Source organism: Lagenorhynchus albirostris, chromosome X, assembly GCF_949774975.1.
Source record: "Lagenorhynchus albirostris chromosome X, mLagAlb1.1, whole genome shotgun sequence".
NCBI lineage: Eukaryota > Metazoa > Chordata > Mammalia > Artiodactyla > Delphinidae > Lagenorhynchus > Lagenorhynchus albirostris.
The window spans coordinates 84,153,720-84,175,389 of NC_083116.1; the positions used below are offsets into that span (position 1 = coordinate 84,153,720).

Genomic DNA, 21,670 nt, shown 5'->3' on the forward strand with positions numbered 1-21,670 from the left:
ACTCTAAACTATATGAAAATGGCTCCAAGTTAACATTTTAGCAGAATGTTGCTCTTTGCTCCTTAGGCTGTGTGCTGCTTCCCAAGAAATTCTCAATTGCCAGCTGGATAGATGAATACAGTAGTGTTCTGTCCTAAACAAAAAAATCAAGGGGTGGCATCAACAACATGGTGGAATGAAAAGCTACCTCTGTCTCTCCCCTTCAATCTACAACCAGTAAAACATTCACAACTCAACAAAGGTACTTTTGTCCAACACACCAGGATGCTAGAGAATTCCACACACCTGTACATCTAAAGATGGATGGACTGGAACAGACAGAGGAGGCAGAACTGAAGGAACAGTAGAGGTAGTGCCTATAATCCTGGCCCTCTGGCCATGGCAGCTAAGCCTGTAGCCCCAGAGAACCTGGTAGCAGCAGAGCAGACAGCACACACAACACCAGCCTCCTGGCTGCAGTGGCACCCATGGCCACATCTAACTGTACATCCGTGGGAATGGGGCCTGCGGCCCTGTCCCTCCAGCCACTGAGGTGCCCAAGTCTCCCGTTCCTATGCTCTCCCACCAGCAGTGGCAGAGCCTAAGAACCTTAGAAAACCAGATAGGGAAGAGGCACTGGTATGACCCTGGCTTCCCCCACCCCTTCCCCCTGCGGTGCCTGAGCCTGTGAGCCTGTGACTCAGAGGATCCTGGAAGCAAGGGAAGAACCCACCATCCAGGTGAACCAGGCAGCTTCTGCCAGTGACAAAGGCAGAAGCAAGGTGCCAATGACCAAGAAAACACCAGAAGTGATAATGAGAGTTGGGACAGGGGGCACACCTCTGACAGAGGCAGCTCAGGTAAGAGAAACCAAAAACTTGTGCTATAGTACCACCTATGGAAAAAGAAAAGACCCCTAATTTCTAACTTGTCTCACTTCACATGCTCTGGCAGAAGGAAGTACCATGAAGAAGCACAGTAACACCGCACCACAAAAAGAAAATGACAATTCTCCAGAAACCAAAGTTAAAGTCACATAATAATGTGATCTGATAGAGAATTTAAAATAGCTGTCATGAAGAAATTCAACAAGCTACATGAAAACTCAGAAAGGCACATCAATTAGCTCAAGAATAAAATTAATAAACAGGAATGCTTTACCAAAAAGGTTGAAACTAAAAAAAAGAACTAAAATTCTGGAGCTGAAAAACTCAATAAATGAGATAAAGAATGCATTAAAAAGCACTGGAAATAAGGCAGACCATATGGAAGAATCAGTGAGTGTGAAGACAGAAATCTAGAAAAGATACAAGTAGAAGAGGAAAGAAAAATAAGATGCAAAAAAATGAGGAAATTCTACAAGAACTATCTGACTCTTAAGTAGGGCAACATTAGGATAATGGACATCACCGAAAGAGAAAAGAGGGAGAAGGGAGCAGAGAGTTTATTTAAACAAATAATAGCTGAGAATTTCCTAAACTGTGGAAGGAACTGGATAGACAACTCCATGAAGCTAAAAGAACACGTAATTACCTCAACGCAAAAAGACCTTCTCCAAGACACATATTAAAACTGCCAAAAGTCTATGACAAACAATTTTGTAGGCAGCCAGGGAGAAAAAAAATGGTAAACTACAAAGGAACCTAAATTAGGCTATCAGCAGATTTCTAAGCAGAAACTCTATAGGTCAGGTGGGAATGGAATGACATTATCAAAATACTAAAAGATAAAAGTTGTCACCCAAGAATACTGTATCCACCAAAGTTATCATTCAGATATGAAGGAGAAGTAAAGACTTTCACAGACAAACAAAAACTGAGGGAGTTCATCAACACTAGACCTGCCTTACAAGAGATGTTGAACAGAGGTCGTACACCAGAAACAAAGACAAAAGTACACAAAACTTGGAGAAAGGTGATAGACAGAAAGAATCAGAAAATTGCAACTATTTATCAGAAAAGGTTCTTAAACACTTTATTACAGTATAAAGATTAAAAAAGGGAGAAAATGCAGAAAAAATAACTATAGCTATTTCAATTTGGTAACAAACTTACAATGTAAAAAGGGAACGTTTGAGACAACAAAAACACAAAAGGGGAAGAGGAAAACCATACAGTTAAATGAAGATAAGATGCTATCAGCAGAAAAAACTATTTATCTATGTGACATTTGATACAAACTTCATGTTAAGTACAAAACATAAATCTAGAACGGAGACACAAAACAAAATGAGGAAACTGAGAAAAATACCATAGAAAACCACCAAACAAAAATGGAAGACAAAAACGCAAGGAAAAAGAAACAATGAGCCCGTCCTTATGAAAGGGAAGTTGGAGACTGAGTTGGTCACCACATTGGGACACTCCTGGCAGGGAAGCAGCACAGAAATGACCATGTGGCTGACAGGGTCTTGGTGTTCCACCTGGGTGTTAGGCCTGAGACTCAGAGGTGGGAGAGCCAAGTCTAGGACATTGGACCACCAGAGACCTCCCAGCCCAATTTAATATCAAACGGTGAAAGCTCTCACAGAGATCTCCATCTCAACGCAAAGACCCAGCTCCACTGAACAACCAGCAAAATACAGTGCTGGACACCCTATGCTAAACAACAAGCAAGTCAGGAAAACAAACACAGCCATTAGCAGAGAGGCTGCCTAAAATCATACAAAGTTCACAGACAACCCAAACCACACCACTGAGCATGGCCTTGCCCAGCAGAAAGACAAGATCCAGTCCCACCCATGAGAACACAGGTACCAGTCCCCTCCACCAGGAAGCCTACAGAAGCCACTGAACCAACCTCACCCACTGGGGGCAGACACCAAAAACAACGTGAACTACGAACAGGCAACCTGCAAAAAGGAGACCCCAAACACAGTAAGTTAAAAAAAAAATGAAAAGACAGAGAAAAATGCATGAGATGAAGGAGCAATGTAAAAACAAACCAGACCAAACAAATGAAGAGGAAATAAGCAGTCTACATGAAAAACAATTCAAAGTAATGAGAGTAAAGATGATCCAAAACCTTGGAAACAGAAGGGAGAAAATACAAAAAACCTTTCACAAGGACCTAGAAGAATTAAAGAGCAAACAAACAATGATGAACAACAACACAATGAATGAAATTAAAAATTCTTTAGAAGGAATAAACAGCAGAATAACTGAGGCAGAAGAATGGATAAGTGACCTGGAAGATAAAATAGTGGAAATAACTGCCACAGAGCAGAATAAAGAAAAAAAAAATGAAAAGAATTGAGGACAGGCTCACAGACCTCTGAGACAACATTAAACACATGAACATTCGAATTATAGGAGTCCCAGAAGAAGAGAAAAAGTAAGGGTCTAAGAAAATATTTGAAGGGATTATAGTTGAAAACTTCTCTAACATGGGAAAAGAAATAGTCAATCAAGTACAGGAAGCACAGAGAATCCCATACAGGATAAATCCAAGGAGAAACATGCAAAGAAACATATTAATCAAACTATCAAAAATTAAATACAAAGAAAAAATGCTAAAAGCAGCAAGGGTAAAGCCACAAATAATAATACAACGGAATACCCATAAGGTTAACAGCTGATCTTTCAGCAGAAACTCTGCAAGCCAGAAGGGAGTGGTAGGACATATTTAAAGTGATGAAAGGGAAAAACCTACAACCAAGATTACTCTACACAGTAAGGAACTCATTCAGATTCAATGGAGAAATTAAAATCTTTACTGATAAGCAAAAGCTAAGGGAATTCAACACCACCGAAACAGCTTTACAACACATGCTAAAGGAACTTCTCTAGGCAGGAAAGACAAGAGAAGGAAAAGCCCTACAATAACAAACCCAAAACAATTAAGAAAATGGTAATAGGAACATACATATCAATAGCTACCTTAAATGTAAATGGATTCAATGCTCCAACCAAAACACAGAGACTGGCTGAAGGGATTCAAAAACAAGACCCGTATATACGCTACCTACAAGAGACCCACTTCAGACCAAGGGACACATAAAGACTGAAACTGAAGGGGTGGAAAAAGATATTCCACGCAAATGGAAATCAAAAGAAAGCTGGAGGAAGAATTCTCATGTCAGACAAAATAGACTTTAAAATACAGACAAGAGACAAAGAAGGACACTACATGATGATCAAGGGATCAATCCAAGAAGAAGAGAAAACAACTGTAAATATTTATGTACCCAACATAAGAGCACCTCAATACAAAAGGCAAATACTAACAGGCATAGAAGGGGAAATTGACAGTAACACAACAATAGTAGGGGACTTTAACACCACACTTTCACCAATGAACAGATCATCCAAAATGAAAATAAATTAGGAAACACAAGCCTTAAATGACACATTAGATAAGATGGACTTAATTGATATTTATAGGACACTCCATCGAAAAACAACAGAATATTTTGTTCTCAAGTGCTCATGGAACATTCTCCAGGATAGATTCATATCTTCGGAAAAATCAAGCATTGGTAAATATAAAAAAATTGAAACCGTGTCAAGTATCTTTTCCAACCACAATGCTATGAGACTAGGTATCAATTACAGTAAAAAAAAGAAACTAAAAAATACAAACACATGGAGGCTAAACAATACACTACTTCATAACCAAGAAATCACTGAAAAAAATCAAAGAGGAAATCAAAAAATACCTAGAAACAAATGACAATGAAAACATAATGACTCAAAACCTATGGGATGCAGCAAAAGCAGTTTTAAGAGGGAAGATTATAGCAATACAACCCTACCTCAAGAAACAAGAAACATCTCAAATAGAGAACCTAATGTTACATCTAAAGCAATTAGAGAAAGAAGAACACAAAAACCCCAAAGTGAGCAGAAGGAAAGAAATCATAAAGCTCAGCTCAGAAATAAATGAAAAAGAAATGAAGGAAACGATAGCAAAGATCAATAAAACTAAAGGCTGGTTCGTTGAGAAGATAAACAAAATTGATAAACCGTTAGCCAGACTCATCATGGAAAAAAGGGAGAAGACACAAATCAACAAGATTAGAAATGAAAAAGAAGTAACATCTGACACTGCAGAAAGACAAAGGATCATGATTGATTACTACAAGCAACTATATGCCAATAAAATGGAGAACCTGGAAGAAATGGACAAATTCTTAGAAATGCACAACCTTTCAAGATGGAACCAGGAAGAAATAGAAAATATAAACAGACTAATCACAAGCACTGAAATTGAAACTGTGATTAAAAATCTTCCAACAAACAAAAGTCCAGGACCAGATGGCTTCACAGGTGAATTCTACCAAACATTTAGAGAAGACCTAACACCTAACCTTCTCAAATGCTTCCAAAATATAGCAGAGGGAGGAATACTCCCAAACTCATTCTATGAGGCCACCATCACCCTGATACCAAAACCAGACAAAGATGTCACAAAAAAAGAAAACTACAGGCCAATATCACCGATGAACATAAATGCAAAAATTCCCAACAAAATACTAGCAAACAGAATCCAACAGCACATTAAAAGGACCATACACCATAATCAAGTGGGGTTTATCCCAGGAATGCAAGGATTCTTCAATATACGCAAATCAATCAACGTGATACACCATATTACCAAATTGAAGGAGAAAAACCATATGATAATCTCAAAAGATGCAGAAAAAGCTTTCAACAAAATTCAACACCCATATATTATAAAAGCTCTCCAGAAAGCAGGCATAGAGGGAACTTACCTCAACATAATAAAGGCCATATATGACAAACCCACAGCCAACATCGTTCTCAATGGTGAACAACTGAAACCATTTCCTCTAAGGTCAGCAGCAAGACAAGGCTGCCCACCTGCACCACTACTATTCAACATTGTTTTGGAAGTTTTAGCCACGGCAATCAGAGAAGAAAAGGAAATAAAAGGAATCCAAATCAGAAAAGAATAAATAAAACTTCCACTGTTTGCAGATGGCATGATACTATACATAGAGAATCCTAAAGATGCTACCAGAAAACTGCTGGACCTCATCAATGAATTTGGCCAAGTTGCAGGATGCAAAATTAATGCACTGAAATCTCTGGCATTCCTATACACTAAGAACGAAAAATCTTAAAGAGAAATTACAAAAATACTCCCATTTACCACTGCAACAAGAAGAATAAAATACCTAGGAATAAACCTATCTAAGGAGACAAAAGACCTGTATGCAAAAAACTATAAGACACTGATGAAAGAAATTAAAGATGATACAAAGAGATGGAGAGATATACCATGTTCTTGGATTGGAAGAATCAACACTGTGAAAATGAGTTTACTACCCAAAGCAATCTACAATTCAATGCAATCTCTATCAAACTACCAATGGCATCTTTCACAGAGTTAGAACAAAAAATTTCACAATTTGTATGGAAACACAAAAGACCCTGAAGAGCCAAAGTACTCTTGAGAAAGAAAACCAGAGCGGAGGAATCAGGCTCCCTAGCTTCAGACTATACTACCAAGCTACAGTAATCAAGACAGTATGGTACTGGCACAAAAACAGAAATACTGATCAATGGAACAGGACAGAAAGCCCAGAGATAAACCCACACACATATGGTCACCTTATCTTTGATAAGGGAGTCACGAATATACAGTGGAGAAAACACAGTCTCTTCAATAAGTGGTGCTGGGAAAACTGGACAGCTACATGTAAAAGAATGAAATTAGAACACTCCCTAACACCAAACACAAAAGTAGACTCAAAATGGATTAAAGACCTAAATGTAAGGCCAGACATATAAAACTCTTAGAGGAAAACATAGGCAGAATACTCTATGGCATAAAACACAGCAAGATCCTTTTTGACCCACCTCCTAGAGAAGTGGAAGTAAAAACAAAAATAAACAAATGAGACCTAATGAAACTTAAAAGCTTTTGCACATCAAATGAAACCATAAAGAAGATGAAAAGACAATACTCCGAATGGGAGAAAATATTTGCAAACAAAGCAGCTGACAAAGGTTTAACCTCCAAAATACAGAAGTAGCGCATGCAGCTCAACATCGAAAAAACACACAACCGAATGCAAAAATGGGCAGAAGACCTAAATAGACATTTCTGCAAAAAAGATATACAGATTTTCAAAAAACACATGGAAGGATGCTCTAAATCACTAATCATTAGAGAAATGCAAATCAAAACCACAATGAGGTATCATGTCATATGCATCAGAATGGCCAACATCAAAAAATCTACAAACAGTAAATGCTGGCGAGGGTGTGGAGAAAAGAGAATCCTCTTGCACTTGTGGTGGGAATGTAAATTAACACAGCCACTATGGTGAACAGTATGGACGTTCCTTAAAAAGCTAAAAATAGAACTACCATATGACCCAGCAATACCACTACTGGGCATATACGGAGAAAACCATAATTCAAAAAGAGACGTACCACAATGTTTACTGCAGCACTATTTACAATAGTCAGGACATGGAAGCAACCTAAGTGTCCATCAACAGATTAACGGATAGAGTAGATGTGGCATATATATACAATGGAATATTACTCAGCCATAAAAAGAAATGAAACTGAGTTATTTTTAGTGAGCTGGATGGACCTAGTCTGTCATACAGAGTGAAGTCAGAAAGAGAAAAACAAATACCATACGCTAACACATATATATGGGATCTTAAAAAAATGGTTCTGATGAACCTAGGGGCAGGACAGGAATAAAGACGCAGACGTAGAGAATGGACTTGAGGACATGGGGAGGGTGATGGGTAAGCTGGAACGAAGTGAGCGAGTAGCACTGACATATATACACTATCAAATCTTGTACAGCAGAAATTAACACAACATTGTAAAGCAATTATACTCCAATAAAGATGTTAGAAAAAGGAAACAATGATAATATAGAGCAAGCAGAAATCAGAAGATAAAATGGCAGTACTAAGTACTCATCCATTAATAACCACCCAAAATGTAAATGAACTGAATTCACCAATCAAAAGACACAGAATAGCTGGAGAGGTTATAAAACAATACTCAACTCTGTGCTGCCTCCATGAGATTCACCTCAGCTCTATAGGCTAAAAGTAAACAGACAGAAGGTGACTGTCTAAGCAAATGTCAGTGAAAAGAAAGTGGGTGTAGCCATACTCATATCACACAAAATGGACTTCAAGCCGAAAAAGGGTAGTAAGAGATAAAAATGATATAACAGTGATTAATATGGGAGCACCAAAATATATAAAGCAATTATTAACAGAAGAAAACAAATTGACAGCAATGTGATAATAGCAGGGAAATTTAACACCAATACCCCACTTACATCAATGGACAGATCATCCAGACAGATGGCCTTAAATGAAGAAAACACTGGCCTTAAATGAAATATCAGACCAGATGGATTTGATAGATTTGTACAGAACATTCCATCCAAATGCAGCAGAATACAACTTTTTCTGCACATGGAACTTTCTGAGAGATAGACCATATGTTGTAACACAAAACAAGGCTCAATAAATTTAAGAAGACTGAAATCATATCAAGCATCTTTTCTGACAATGGTATGAAACAAATCAACCACAAGAATAAAGCTGGAAAAATAACAAATATGTGGAGACTGAACAACATGTTACTGAACAATATTGGGTCAATGAAGAAATCAAAGGAGAAATCAAAAACTACCTGAAGACAAATGAAAATATGACATATCAAAATCTATGTGATCCAGCAAAGTGGCACAAATAGGGAAGTTTATAGTAATACAGGTCTACCTCAAGAAACAAGAAAAATCTCAAATAAATAACTTTATACCTAAAGGAACTAGAAAAAGAAGAACAAAGCCCAAGATCAGTAAAAGAAAGTAAATAACAAAGATCAGAGCAGATATAAATGAAATAGAGACTAAAAGGACTAGAGAAAAGGTCAATGAAATTAACAGTGGGTTCTTTTGAAGAATAAAAAAACCTGACAAACCATTAGCTAGACTCACAAAGAAGAAAAGAGAGAAAATCCTGATTAAAAAATCAGAAACAAAAGATACCACAGAAATACAAAGGATTATAAGAGAATACTATGAACAGCTATATTCCAACAAATTGGACAACCTAGAAGAAATGGACAAATTCTTAGAATCATACAACCTTCTATGACAGAACCATGAAGAAATAGTTTGAATAGACTGATCACTAGTAAAGAGATTAAAACAGTAATCAAAAAGCTACCAAAAAACAAAAGTCCAGGACCACATGGTTTCACAGATGAATTCTACCAAACATTCAAGGAAGATTTAATACCTATCCTTCCCAAACTACTCCAAAAAACTGAAGAGAAGGGAACACTTCCTAACTCATTTTATGAGGCCTACATTACCATGATACCAAAACCAGACAAAGCCAACACACACAAAAAGAAAATTACAAGCCAATATCTCTGATGCACATAGATGCAAAAATCCTCAATAAAATAATAGCAAACCAAATACAATGCATTAAAAGCATCATGCACCATGATCTGGTGGGATTTATTCCAGTTATACAAGGATGGTTCAACACCTGCAAATCAAGCCATGTGATATATCACATTAACAAAATAAAGTATAAAAATCATATGATTATCTGAGTAATTGCAGAAAAATCATTTGACAAGATTCAACACACATTTATGATAAAACTCTCAATAAAGTAGTTATAAAAAGAATGTACCTCAACATAATAAAGGCCATATATGAAAAACCCAGAGCTAACATCATACTCAATGGTGAAAAACTGAAAGCTATTCCTCTAAAATCAGGAACAAGACAAGAATGCCCACCCTAGCCACTTTTATTCAACATAGTATTGGAAGTCCTAGTCAGAGCAATTAGGCAAGAAAAGGAAATAAAAGACATCCAAATTGGAAAGAAAGAAGTAAAACTGTTACTATTTGTAGATGACATGATTTTAGATATAGAAAATCCTGAAGTCTCCACCAAAAAAAACTATTAGAAATAAGAAACAAAGACATTAAATTTGCAGGATATGAAATCAATATACAAAAATCTGTTGTATTTCTATACACCAATAATGAGCTAGTAGAAAGAGAGATTAAGTAAACAATACCATTTGTAATTGTGACAAAAATAATAAAATACCTAGGAATAAATTTAACCAAGGAAGTAAAAAAGAACTGTACACTGAAATCTATAAACCAATGATGAAAGGAATTGAAGAAACAAATAAATGAGAAGATATTCTCTGCTCTTGGATTCGAAGAATTAGTATCGTTAAAATGTCTCTATTACCCAAAGCAACATAAAAACTGAATGCAATCCCTATCAAAATTCTAACAACATTTTTCACAGAAATACATCAAATAATCCTAAAATTTGAAATTTTTATGGAAACATAGAAGATCCCAAACAGACAAAGCAATCCTGAAAAAAAGAACAAAGCTGGAGGTACATCACTCCCTGATTTCAAAATATACTACAAAGCCACAGTAATCAAAACTGAATGGTATTGGCAGAAAAACACACACAGAGCAAGGAGCAGAATTGAGAGCCTAGAAATAAACCCATGCATATATGGACAATTAATTTACAACAAAGGAGCAAGAACACACAGTGGAGAAAGAATAGTCTCTTCAATAAATGGTGTTGGAAAAAATGAAGAGTGACATGCAAAAACGTGAAACTAGACCAATATCACACCATACAGAAAAAATAACTGAAAATGGTTTAAGGACTTCAACACAAGATTTGAAACCATAAAACTCCTAGAAGAAAACATAGGCAGTATGGTCTTTGATATCAGTCTTAGCAATGTCTTTCTAGATATGTCTCCTCAGACAAAGGAAACAAAAGCAAAAATAAACAAATGGGACTACATCAAAATAAAAAGCTTCTGCATAGCAAAAGAAACCATCAATAGAACAAAAAGGCAACCTACTGAATGGAAAAAGGTATTTGAAAATCATATATCTGATAAGCAGTCAATATCCAAAATACATAAAGAATTCATACAAACTCATCAACAACAAAACAAGCAACCTGATTAAAAAATGGGAAGAGCAGGGCTTCCCTGGTGGCACAGTGGTTGAGAGTCCGCCTGCCGATGCAGGGGACGCGGGTTCGTGCCCCGGTCTGGGAAGATCCCACATGCCGCGGAGTGGCTAGGCATATGAGCCATGGCTGCTGAGCCTGCGCATCCGAAGCCTGTGCTCCACAACAGGAGAGGCCACAGCAGTGAGAGGCCCACGTACCAAAAAAAAAAAAAAAAAAAAAAAAAAAAAAACTGGGAAGAGCAGCTAAATAGAAATTTTCCCAAAGATATACAGATGGCCAACAGGCACATGAAAAGATGTTAAATGTCACTGATTAGTATGGAAATGTAAATCTAAACCACAATAATATACCGACTTACGCCCCTTAGATTGCCTATTATCAAAAAGGCAAGAAATAACAAGTGTAGAAACAACAAGTGTAGAAAGGGGAACCTTCATATGTTGTTTGTGGGAATGTAAATTGGTGCAGCGACTATGGAAGAAATATGGAGAGTCCTCAAAAATAAAAATTATGGACTTCCCTGGTGGTGCAGTGGTGAGGAATCTGCCTGCAAATGGAGGGGACACAGGTTTGATCCCTGGTACAGGAAGATCCCACATGTCATGGAGCAACTAAGCTCATGTGCCACAACTACTAAGCCTGCACTCTAGAGCCTGTGAGCCACAACTACTGAAGACCTCATGCCTAGAGCCCATGTTCCGCAACAAGAGAAGCTACAGGAACGAGAAGCCTATGGATCACAAAGAAGAGTAGCCCCCACTTGATGCAACTAGAGAAAGCCCGTGTGCAGCAACAAAGCTGAAAAAAAATACATAAATAAAATGTAAAAATACATCAAGAATAGAACTACCATATGATCCAGCTATCCCACTTCCAGGTATTTATCCAAAGAATATGAAAACACTAATTTGAAAAGATACATGCACCCCTATGTTCACTGCGGCATTATTTATAATAGCCAAGATATGGAAACCACCTAAGTGCCCATCAAGAGATGAACGGATGAAAAAGATACGGTATCGGAGGAGGAGCTTCAAGATGGCAGAAGAGTGAGATGCGGAGATCACCTTCCTTCCCACAAATACATCAAAAATACATCTACATGTGGAACAACTCCTACAGAACACCTACTGAACTCTGGCAGAAGACCTCAGACCTCCCCAAAGGCAAGAAACTCCCCATGTAACTGGGTAGGGCAAAAAAAAAAAAAAGAAACAACAGACAAAAGAATAAAGATGGGACCTGCACCAATGGGAGGGAGCTGTGAAGGAGGAAAGGTTTCCACACACTAGGAAGCCCCTTCGTGGGCGGAGACTGCGGGGAGCAGAGGGAGGAAGCTTTGGAGCCACAGAGGACAGCGCAGAAACAGGGGTGCGAAGGGCAAAGTGGAGAGATCCCGCACAGAGGATCAGTGCTGACCAGCACTCACCAGCCCGAGAGGCTTGCCTGCTCACCCGCCCCAGCAGGTGAGGGCTGGGAGCTGAGGCTTGGGCTTCAGAGCTCAGGACCCATGGAGAGGACTCAGGTTGGCTGCACGAACAGAGCCTGAAGGGGCTAGTGCGCCACAGCTAGCCGGGAGGGAGTCCAGGAAAAAGTCTGGAGCTGCCAAAGAGGGAAGAGACTTTTTCTTGCCTCTTTGTTTCCTGGTGCACGAGGAGAGGGGATTAAGAGTGCTGTTTAAAGGAGCTCCAGAGATGTGCGCGAGCCGCAGCTAATAGCGCGGACCCCAGAGACAGATATGGGACGCTAAGGCTGCTGCTGCAGCCACCAAGAAGCCTGCATGAAAGCACAGGTCACTATCCTCACCTCCCGTCCTGGGAGCCTGTGCAGCCTGCCACAGCCAGGGTCCCGTGATGCAGGGACAACTATCCCAGGAGAACACATGGCGCGCCTTAGGTTGGTGCAACGTCATGCTGGCCTCTGCCGCCACAGGCTCGGCCAGCACTCCGTTCCCCTCCCTCTCCCATGCCTCAGTGAGCCAGAGACCCCGAATCAGCTGCTCCTTTAACCCCATCCTGTCTCAGCGAAGAACAGAGGCCTTCAGGTGACCTATAGGCAGAAGCAGGTCCAAATACAAAGCTGAAACCTGGGAGCTGTGTGAACAAAGAAGAGAAAGAGAAATTTCTCCCAGCAGCTTCAGGAGCAGCAGATTAAATCTGCACAATCAACGTGATGTACCCTGCATCTGTGGAATACCTGAATACACAACGAATCATCCCAAACCGAGGAGGTGGACGTTGGGATCAACGATGTATGTAATTTTTTCCCTTTTTCACTTTTTGTGAGCGTGTATCTGTATGCTTCTGTATGTGATATTGTCCTAGGTGTCTGTCCGTCCATTTTTTTTTTACTTTAAAAAATTGTTTCCTTAATAATTATTTTTTATTTTAATAACTTTATTTTATTTTACTTTACTTTATTTTACCTTATCCTCTTTCTTTTTTTCTTTCCGCTTTTTCTCCCTTTTCTTCTGAGCCGTGTGGATGAAAGGCTCTTGGTGCTCCAGCCAGGAGTCAGTGCTGTGCCTCTGAGGTGGGAGAGCCAACTTCAGGACACTGGTACACAAGAGACCTCCCAGCTCCACGTAATATCAAACGGCAAAAATCTCCAGAGATCTCCATCTCAATGCCAAGACCCAGCTCCACTCAATGACTAGCAAGCTACAGTGCTGGACACCCTATGCCAAAAAACTAGAAAGACAGGAACACAACCCCAGCTATTAGCACAGAGGCTGCCTAAGATCATAATAAGGACATAGACACCCCAAAACACACCACCAGATGTAGGCCTATTCACCAGAAAGAAAAGATCCAGCCTCATCCACCAGAACACAGGCACTAGTCCCCTAGACCAGGAAGCCTACACAACCTACTGAACCAACCTTAGCCACTGGGGACAGACACCAAAAACAACAGGAAATACGAACCTGCAGCCTGTGAAAAGGAGACTCCAAACAAAGTAACTTAAGCAAAATGAGAAGACAGAGAAACACACAGCAGATGAAAGAGCAAGGCAAAAACCCACCAGACTTAACAAATGAAGAGGAAATAGACAGTCTACCTGAAAAAGAATTCAGAGTAATGATAGTAAAGATGGTCCAAAATCTTGGAAATAGAAAGGAGAAAATAAAAGAAATGTGTAACAAGGACCCAGAAGTAAAGAGCAAACAAACAGTGATGAACAACACAATAAATGAAATTAAAATTTCTCTAGAAGGAATCAATAGCATAATAACTGAGGCAGAAGAACAGATAACTGACCTGGAAGAAAAAATAGGGGAAATAACTACAGCAGAGCAGAATAAACAATGAAAACAATTGAGGACAGTCTCAGAGACCTCTGGAACACCACTAAATGTACCAACATTCGAATTATAGGGGTCCCAGAAGAAGAAGAGAAAAAGAAAGGGACTGAGGAAATATTTGAAGAGATTATAGTTGAAAACTTCCCTAATATGGGAAAGGGAAGAGTTAATCAAGTCCAGGAAACACAGAGAGTCCCATACAGGATAAATCCAAGGAGAAGCATGCCAAGACACATATTAATCAAACTATCAAAAATTAAATCCAAAGAAAACATATTAAAAGCAGCAAGGGAAAAACAACAAATAACATACAAGGGAATCCCCAAAAGGTTCACAGCTGATCTTTCAGCAGAAACTCTGCAAGACAGAAGGGACTGGCAGGACATAATTAAAGTGATGAAGGAGAAAAACCTGCAAACAAGATTACTCTACCCAGCAAGGATCTTATTCAGATTTGATGGAGAAATTAAAACCTTTACAGACAAGCAAAAGCTGAGAGAGTTCAGCACCACCAAACCAGCTTTACAACAAATGCTAAAGGAACTTCTCTAGGCAAGAAACACAAGAGAAGGAAAAGACCTACAATAAAAAACCCAAAACAATTAAGAAAATGGTAACAGGAACATACATATCGATAAGTACCTTAAATGTAAATGGATTAAATGCTCCAACCAAAAGACACAGACTGGCTGAATTGATACAAAAACAAGACCCGTATGTATGCTGCCTACAAGAGAACCACTTCAGACCTAGGGACACATACAGACAGAAAGTGAGGGGATGGAAAAAAGTTATTCCATGCAATGGAAATCAAAGGAAAGCTGGAGTAGCAATACTCATATCAGATAAAATAGACTTTAAAATAAAGGATGTTACAACAGACAAGGAAGGACACTACATAATAATCAAGGTATCAATCCAACAAGAAGAGATGATAATTATAAATATATATGCTCCCAACATAGGAGCACAACAATACATAAGGCAACTGCTAACAGCTATAAAAGAGGAAATCGACAGTAACACAATAATAGTGGGGGACTTTAACACCTCACTTACACCAATGGACAGATCAACCAAAATGAAAATAAATAAGGAAACAAAACCTTTAAATGACACAATAGACAAGATAGATTTAATTGACAGTTATAGAACATTCCATCCAGAAGCAGCAGATTACAATTTCTTCTCAAGTGCACACGAAACATTCTCCAGGACAGATCACAACTTGGGTTACAAATCAAGCCACAGTAAATTTAATAAAACTGAAAGCATAGCAAGCATCTTTTCTGACCACAATGCTATGAGATTAGAAATGAATTACAGGGGAAAAAATGTAAAAAACACAAACACATGGAGGCTAAACAATACGTTACTAAATAAACAAGAGATCACTGAAGACATCAAAGGAGCAATTAAAAATACCTAGAGACATATGACAATGAAAACACGATGATTCAAAACCTATGGGATGTAGCAAAAGCAGTTCTAAGAATGAAGTTTATATCTATACAAGCCTACCTCAAAAAATAAGAAAAATCTCAAATAAACAATCTAACCTTACACCTAAAGGAACTAGACAAAGAAGAACAAACAAAACCCAAAGTTAGCAGAGGGAAAGAAATCATAAAGATCAGCGCAGAAATAAATGAAATAGAAACAAAGAAAACAATAGCAAGAATCAATAAAACTAAAAGCTGGTTCCTTGAGAAGATAAACAAAATTGATAAACCATTAGCCAGATGTATCAAGAGAATGAGGGAGAGGACACAAATCAATAAAATTAGAAAAGTAAAAGGACAAGTTACAACAGACACCACAGAAATACAAAGCATCCTGAGACTACTAAAAGCAACCCTTTGCAAATAAAATGGACAACCTGGAAGAAATGGACAAATTCTTAGAAAGGTATAACCTTCCAAGACTGAACCAGGAAAAAACAGAAAATATGAACAGACCAATCACAAGTAATGAAATTGAAACTGTGATTAAAAATCTTCCAAAAAACAAAACTCCAGGACCAGATGGCTTCACAGGTGAATTCTATCAAACTTTTAGAAATGACATAACACACATCCTTCTCAAACACTTCCAAAAAATTATGGAGGAAGGAACACTCCAAAACTCATTCTATGAGGCAACCATCACCGTGATACCAAAACCAAACAAAGATACTACAAAAAAAAGAAAATTACAGATCAATATCACTGATGAATATAGATGCAAAAATCCTTAATGAAATACTAGCAAACAGAATCAAACAAAATGTTAAAAGGATCATACACCATAATCAACTGGGATTTATCCCAGGGAGCAAGGGTCCTTCAATATATGCAAATCAATCACTGATATACAACATATTAACAAATTGAAGAAGGAAAAACCATATAGTCATCTCAATAGATGCAGAAAAAGCTTTTGACAAAATTCAACACCCATTTATGATAAAAACTCTCCAGAAACTGGACATAGAGGGAACCTACCTCAACATAACAAAGGCCATATACGACAAACCTACAGCGAATATCATTCTCAATGGTGAAAAACTGAAAGCGTATCCTCTAAGATCAGGAACAAGACAAGCATGTCCACTCTCACCACTATTATTCAACATAGTTTTCGAAGTCCTAGCCACGGCAATTAGAGAAGAAAAAGAAATAAAAGGAATCCAAATTGGAAAAGAAGAAGTAAAACTGTCACTGTTTGCCGATGACATGATAGTATACATAGAGAATCCTAAAGATGCCACCAGAAAACTACTAGAGCTAATCAATAAATCTGGTAAAGTTGCAGGATACAAAATTAATACACAGAAATCTCTTGCATTCCTATCCACTAATGATGAAAAGTCTGAAATTGAAAGTAAGAAAACACTCCCATTTACCACTGCTGCAAAAAGAATAAAATACCTAGGAATAAACCTACCTAGGGAGACAAAAGACCTGTATGCAGAAAAGTATAAGACACTGATGAAAGAAATTAAAGATGATACCAACAGATAGAGAGATATACCACATTCTTGGATTGGAAGAATCAATCCTGTGAAAGTGACTTTACTACCCATAGCAATCTACAGGTTCAATGCAATCCCTATCAAATTACCAATGGCATTTTTCTTAACCAGAACAAAAAATCTTAAAATTTCTATGCAGACGGAAAAGACCCCAAATAGCCAAAGCAGTCTTGTGGGGAAAAAAACAGAGCTGGAAGAATCAGAGTCCCTGACTTCAGACTATACTACAAAGCTACAAGTAATGAAGACAATATGGTACTGGCACAAAAACAGAAACATAGATAAAAGGAACAAGATAGAATGCCCATAGATAAACCCATGCACCTGTGGTCAACTAATCTATGACAAAGGAGGCATGGATACACAATCGAGAAATACAGTCTCTTCAATAAGTGGTGCTAGGAAAGTTGGACAGTTACATGTAAAAGAATGAAATTAGACCCTAACACCATAAAAGCAGCAAGGGAAAAGCAACAAGTAACACACAAAGGAATACCCATAAGGTTAACAGCTGATCTTTCAGCACAAACTATCCAAGCCAGAAGGGAGTGGCAGGACATATTTAAAGTGATGAAGGAGAAAAAAGCTACAACCAAGATTACTCTACCCAGCAAGGATCTCATTCAGATTTGATTGAGAAATTAAAATCTTTACAGATAAGCAAAAGCCAAGAGAATTCTGAACCACCAAACCAGCTTTACAACAAATGCTAAAGGAACTTCTCTAGGCAGGAAACACAAGAGAAGGAAAAGACCTACAATAACCAACCCAAAACAATTAAGAAAATGGTATTAGGAACATACATATCAATAATTACCTTAAATATAAATGGATTAAATGCTCCAACCAAAAGACACAGACTAGCTGAATGGATACAAAAACAAGACCCGTATACATGCTGTCTACAAGAGACCCACGTCAGACATAGGGACACATACAGACTGAAAATCGGGGGATGGAAAATGATATTCCATGCAAGTGGACATCAACAGAAAGCTGGAGTAGCAATTCCCATATCAGACAAAAAAGACTTTAAAACAAAGACTATTACAAGAAACAAAGAAGGACACTACATAATGATCAAGGGATCGATCCAAGAAGAAGATATAACAATTGTAAATATTTATGCACCCAACATAGGAGCACCTCAATACATAAGGCAACTATGAAAAGCTATAAAAGGGGAAACTGACAGTAACACGATCTTAGTAGGTGAATTCGACACCCCATTTCACCAATGGACAGATCATCCAAAATGAAAATAAATAAGGAAACACAAGCTTTAAATGATACATTAAACAAGATGGCCTTAAATGATATTTATAGGACATTCCATCCAAAAACAACAGAATTCACATTCTTCTCAAGTGCTCATGGAACATTCTCCAGGATAGATCATATCTTGTGTCACAAATCAAGCCTTGGTAAATTTAAGAAAATTGAAATCATAGCAAATATCTTTTCCAACCACAACACTATGAGAGTACATATCAATTACAGGAAAAAATTCTGTAAAAAATACAAATACATGGAGACTAAACAATACACTACTAAATAACCAATAGATCACTGAAGAAATCAAAGAGGAAGTCAAAAACTACCTAGAAACAAGCGACAATGAAAACACGATGACCCAAAACCTATGGGATGCAGCAGAAGTAGTTCTAAGAAGTAAGTTTATAGCAATATATTCCTACCTCAAGAAAGAAGAAACAGCTCAAATAAATAATGTTACCTTACACCTAAAGCAATTAGAGAAAAAAGAACAAAAAACCCCAAACATAGCAGAAGGAAAGAAATCATAAAGATCCGATCACAAATAAATGAAAAAGAAATGAAGGAAATGACAGCAAAGATCAATAAAACTAAAAGCTGGTTCTTTGAGAAGATAAACAAAATAGATAAACCATTAGCCAGATTACCAAGGAAAAAATGGGAGAAGACTCAAATCAACAGAATTAGAAATGAAAAAGGAGAAGTAACAACTGACAATGCAGAAATACAAAGGATCATGAGAGATTACTTCAAGCAACTATAGGCCAATAAAATGGACTACCTGGAAGAAATGGACAAATTCTTAGAAATGCAGAACCTTCTGAGACTGAACCAGGAAGAAATAGAAAATATGAACAGACCAATCACAAGCACTGAAACTGAAAGTGTGATTAAAAATCTTCCAAGAAACAAAAGTCCAGGACCAGATGGCTTCACAAGTGAATTCTATCAAATATTTAGAGAAGAGCTAAAACCTACCCTTCTCAAACGCTTCCAAAATACAGCAGAGGGAGGAACACTCCCAAATTCATTGTACGAGGCCACCATCACCCTGATACCAAAACCAGACAAAGATGTCACAAAAAAGGAAAACTACAGGCCAATATCACTGATGAACATACATGCAAAAATCCTCAACAACATACTGGCAAATAGAATCAAACAGCACATTAAAAGGATCATACACCATGATCAAGTGGGGTTTATCCCAGGAATGCAAGGATTCTTCAATATATGCAAATCAATCAATGTGATAAACCATATTAACAAATTGAAGGAGAAAAACCATATGATCATCCAACAGAGGCAGAGAAAGCTTTTGACATAATTCAACACCCATTTATGATAAAAACCCTGCAGAAAGTAGGCATAGAGGGAACTTTCCTCAACATAATAAAGGCCATATATGACAAACCCACAGCCAACAGCGTCCTCAATGGTGAAAAACTGAAACCATTTCCACTAAGATCAGGAACAAGACACGGTTGCCCACTCTCACCACTCTTATTCAACATAGTTTTGGAAGTTTTAGCCACAGCAATCAGAGAAGAAAAAGAAATAAAAGAATCCAAATCGGAAAAGAAGAAGTAAAACTGTCACTGTTTGCAGATGACATGATACTATACATAGAGAATCCTAAAGGCTACCAGAAACCTACTAGAGCTAATCAATGAATTTGGTAAAGTAGTAGGATACAAAATTAATGCACAGAAATCTCTTCCATTCCTATACACTAATGATGAAAAATCTGAAAGTGAAATTAAGAAAACACTCCCATTTACCACTGCAACAAAAAGAATATAATATCTAGGAATAAACCTACCTAAAGAGACAAAAGACCTGTATGCAGAAAATTATAAGACACTGATGAAAGAAATTAAAGGTGATACAAATAGATGGAGAGATATACCATGTTCTTGGATTGGAAGAACCAACATTGTGAAAATGACTCTACTACCCAAAGCAATCTACAGATTCCATGCAATCCATATCAAACTACTAGTGGCATTTTTCACTGAACTACAACAAAGAATTTCACAGTTTATATGGAAACACAAAAGACCCCGAATACCCAAAGCAATCTTGGGAAAGAAAAATGGAGCTGGAGGAATCAGGCTCCTGGACTTCAGACTATACTACAAAGCTACAGTAATCAAAACAGTATGGTACTGGCACAAATACAGAAATATAGTTCAGTGGAACAGGATAGAAAGCCCAGAGAAAACTCCACACACATATGGTCACCATATCTTTGATAAAGGAGGCAAGAATATACAGTGGAGAAAATACAGTCTCTTCAGTAAGTGGTGCTGGGAAAAGTGGACAGCTACATGTAAAAGAATGAAATTAGAATACTCCCTAACACTATACACAAAAATAAACTCAAAATGGATTAAAGACCTAAATATAAGGCCAGATGCTATAAAACTCTTAGAGGAAAACATAGGCAGAACAATCTATGATATAAATCACATCAAGATGCTTTTGACCCACCTCCTAGCGAAATGGAAATAAAAAAAAATAAACAAATGGGACCTAATGAAACTTAAAAGCTTTTGCACAGCAAAGGAAACCATAAACAAGACCAAAAGACAACCCTCAGAATGAGAGAAAATTTTTGCAAATGAAGCAACTGAAAAAGGATTAATCTCCAGCTCATACACCTCAATATCAAAAATCAAACAACCCAATCCAGAAATGGACAGAAGACCTAAACAGACATTTCTCCAAAGAAGATATACATATTGCCAACAAACACATGAAAGAATGCTCAACATCATTAATCATTAGAGAAATGCAAATCAAAACTACAATGAGATATCATCTCACGCCAGTCAGAATGGCTATCATCAAAAAATCTAGAAACAATAAATGCTGGAGAGGGTGTGGAGAAAAGGGAACCCTCTTGTACTGTTGGTGGGAATGTAAATTGGTACAGCCAATATGGAGAACAGTATGGAGGTTACTTAAAAAACTAAAAATAGAACTACCATATGACCCAGCGATCTCACTACTGGGCATATACCCTGAGAAAACCATAATTCCAAAAGAGTCATGTAACAAAATGTTCACTGCAGTTCTATTTACAATAGCCAGGA

General features: G+C 37.7%; 1 protein-coding gene across 11 annotated transcripts in view; it reads right to left on the reverse strand.

The window, feature by feature from the left end:
• Positions 1 to 21,670, reverse strand: part of RRAGB (Ras related GTP binding B) — a 58,635-nt gene that overhangs the window by 22,751 nt on the left and 14,214 nt on the right. The window lies entirely within an intron of this gene.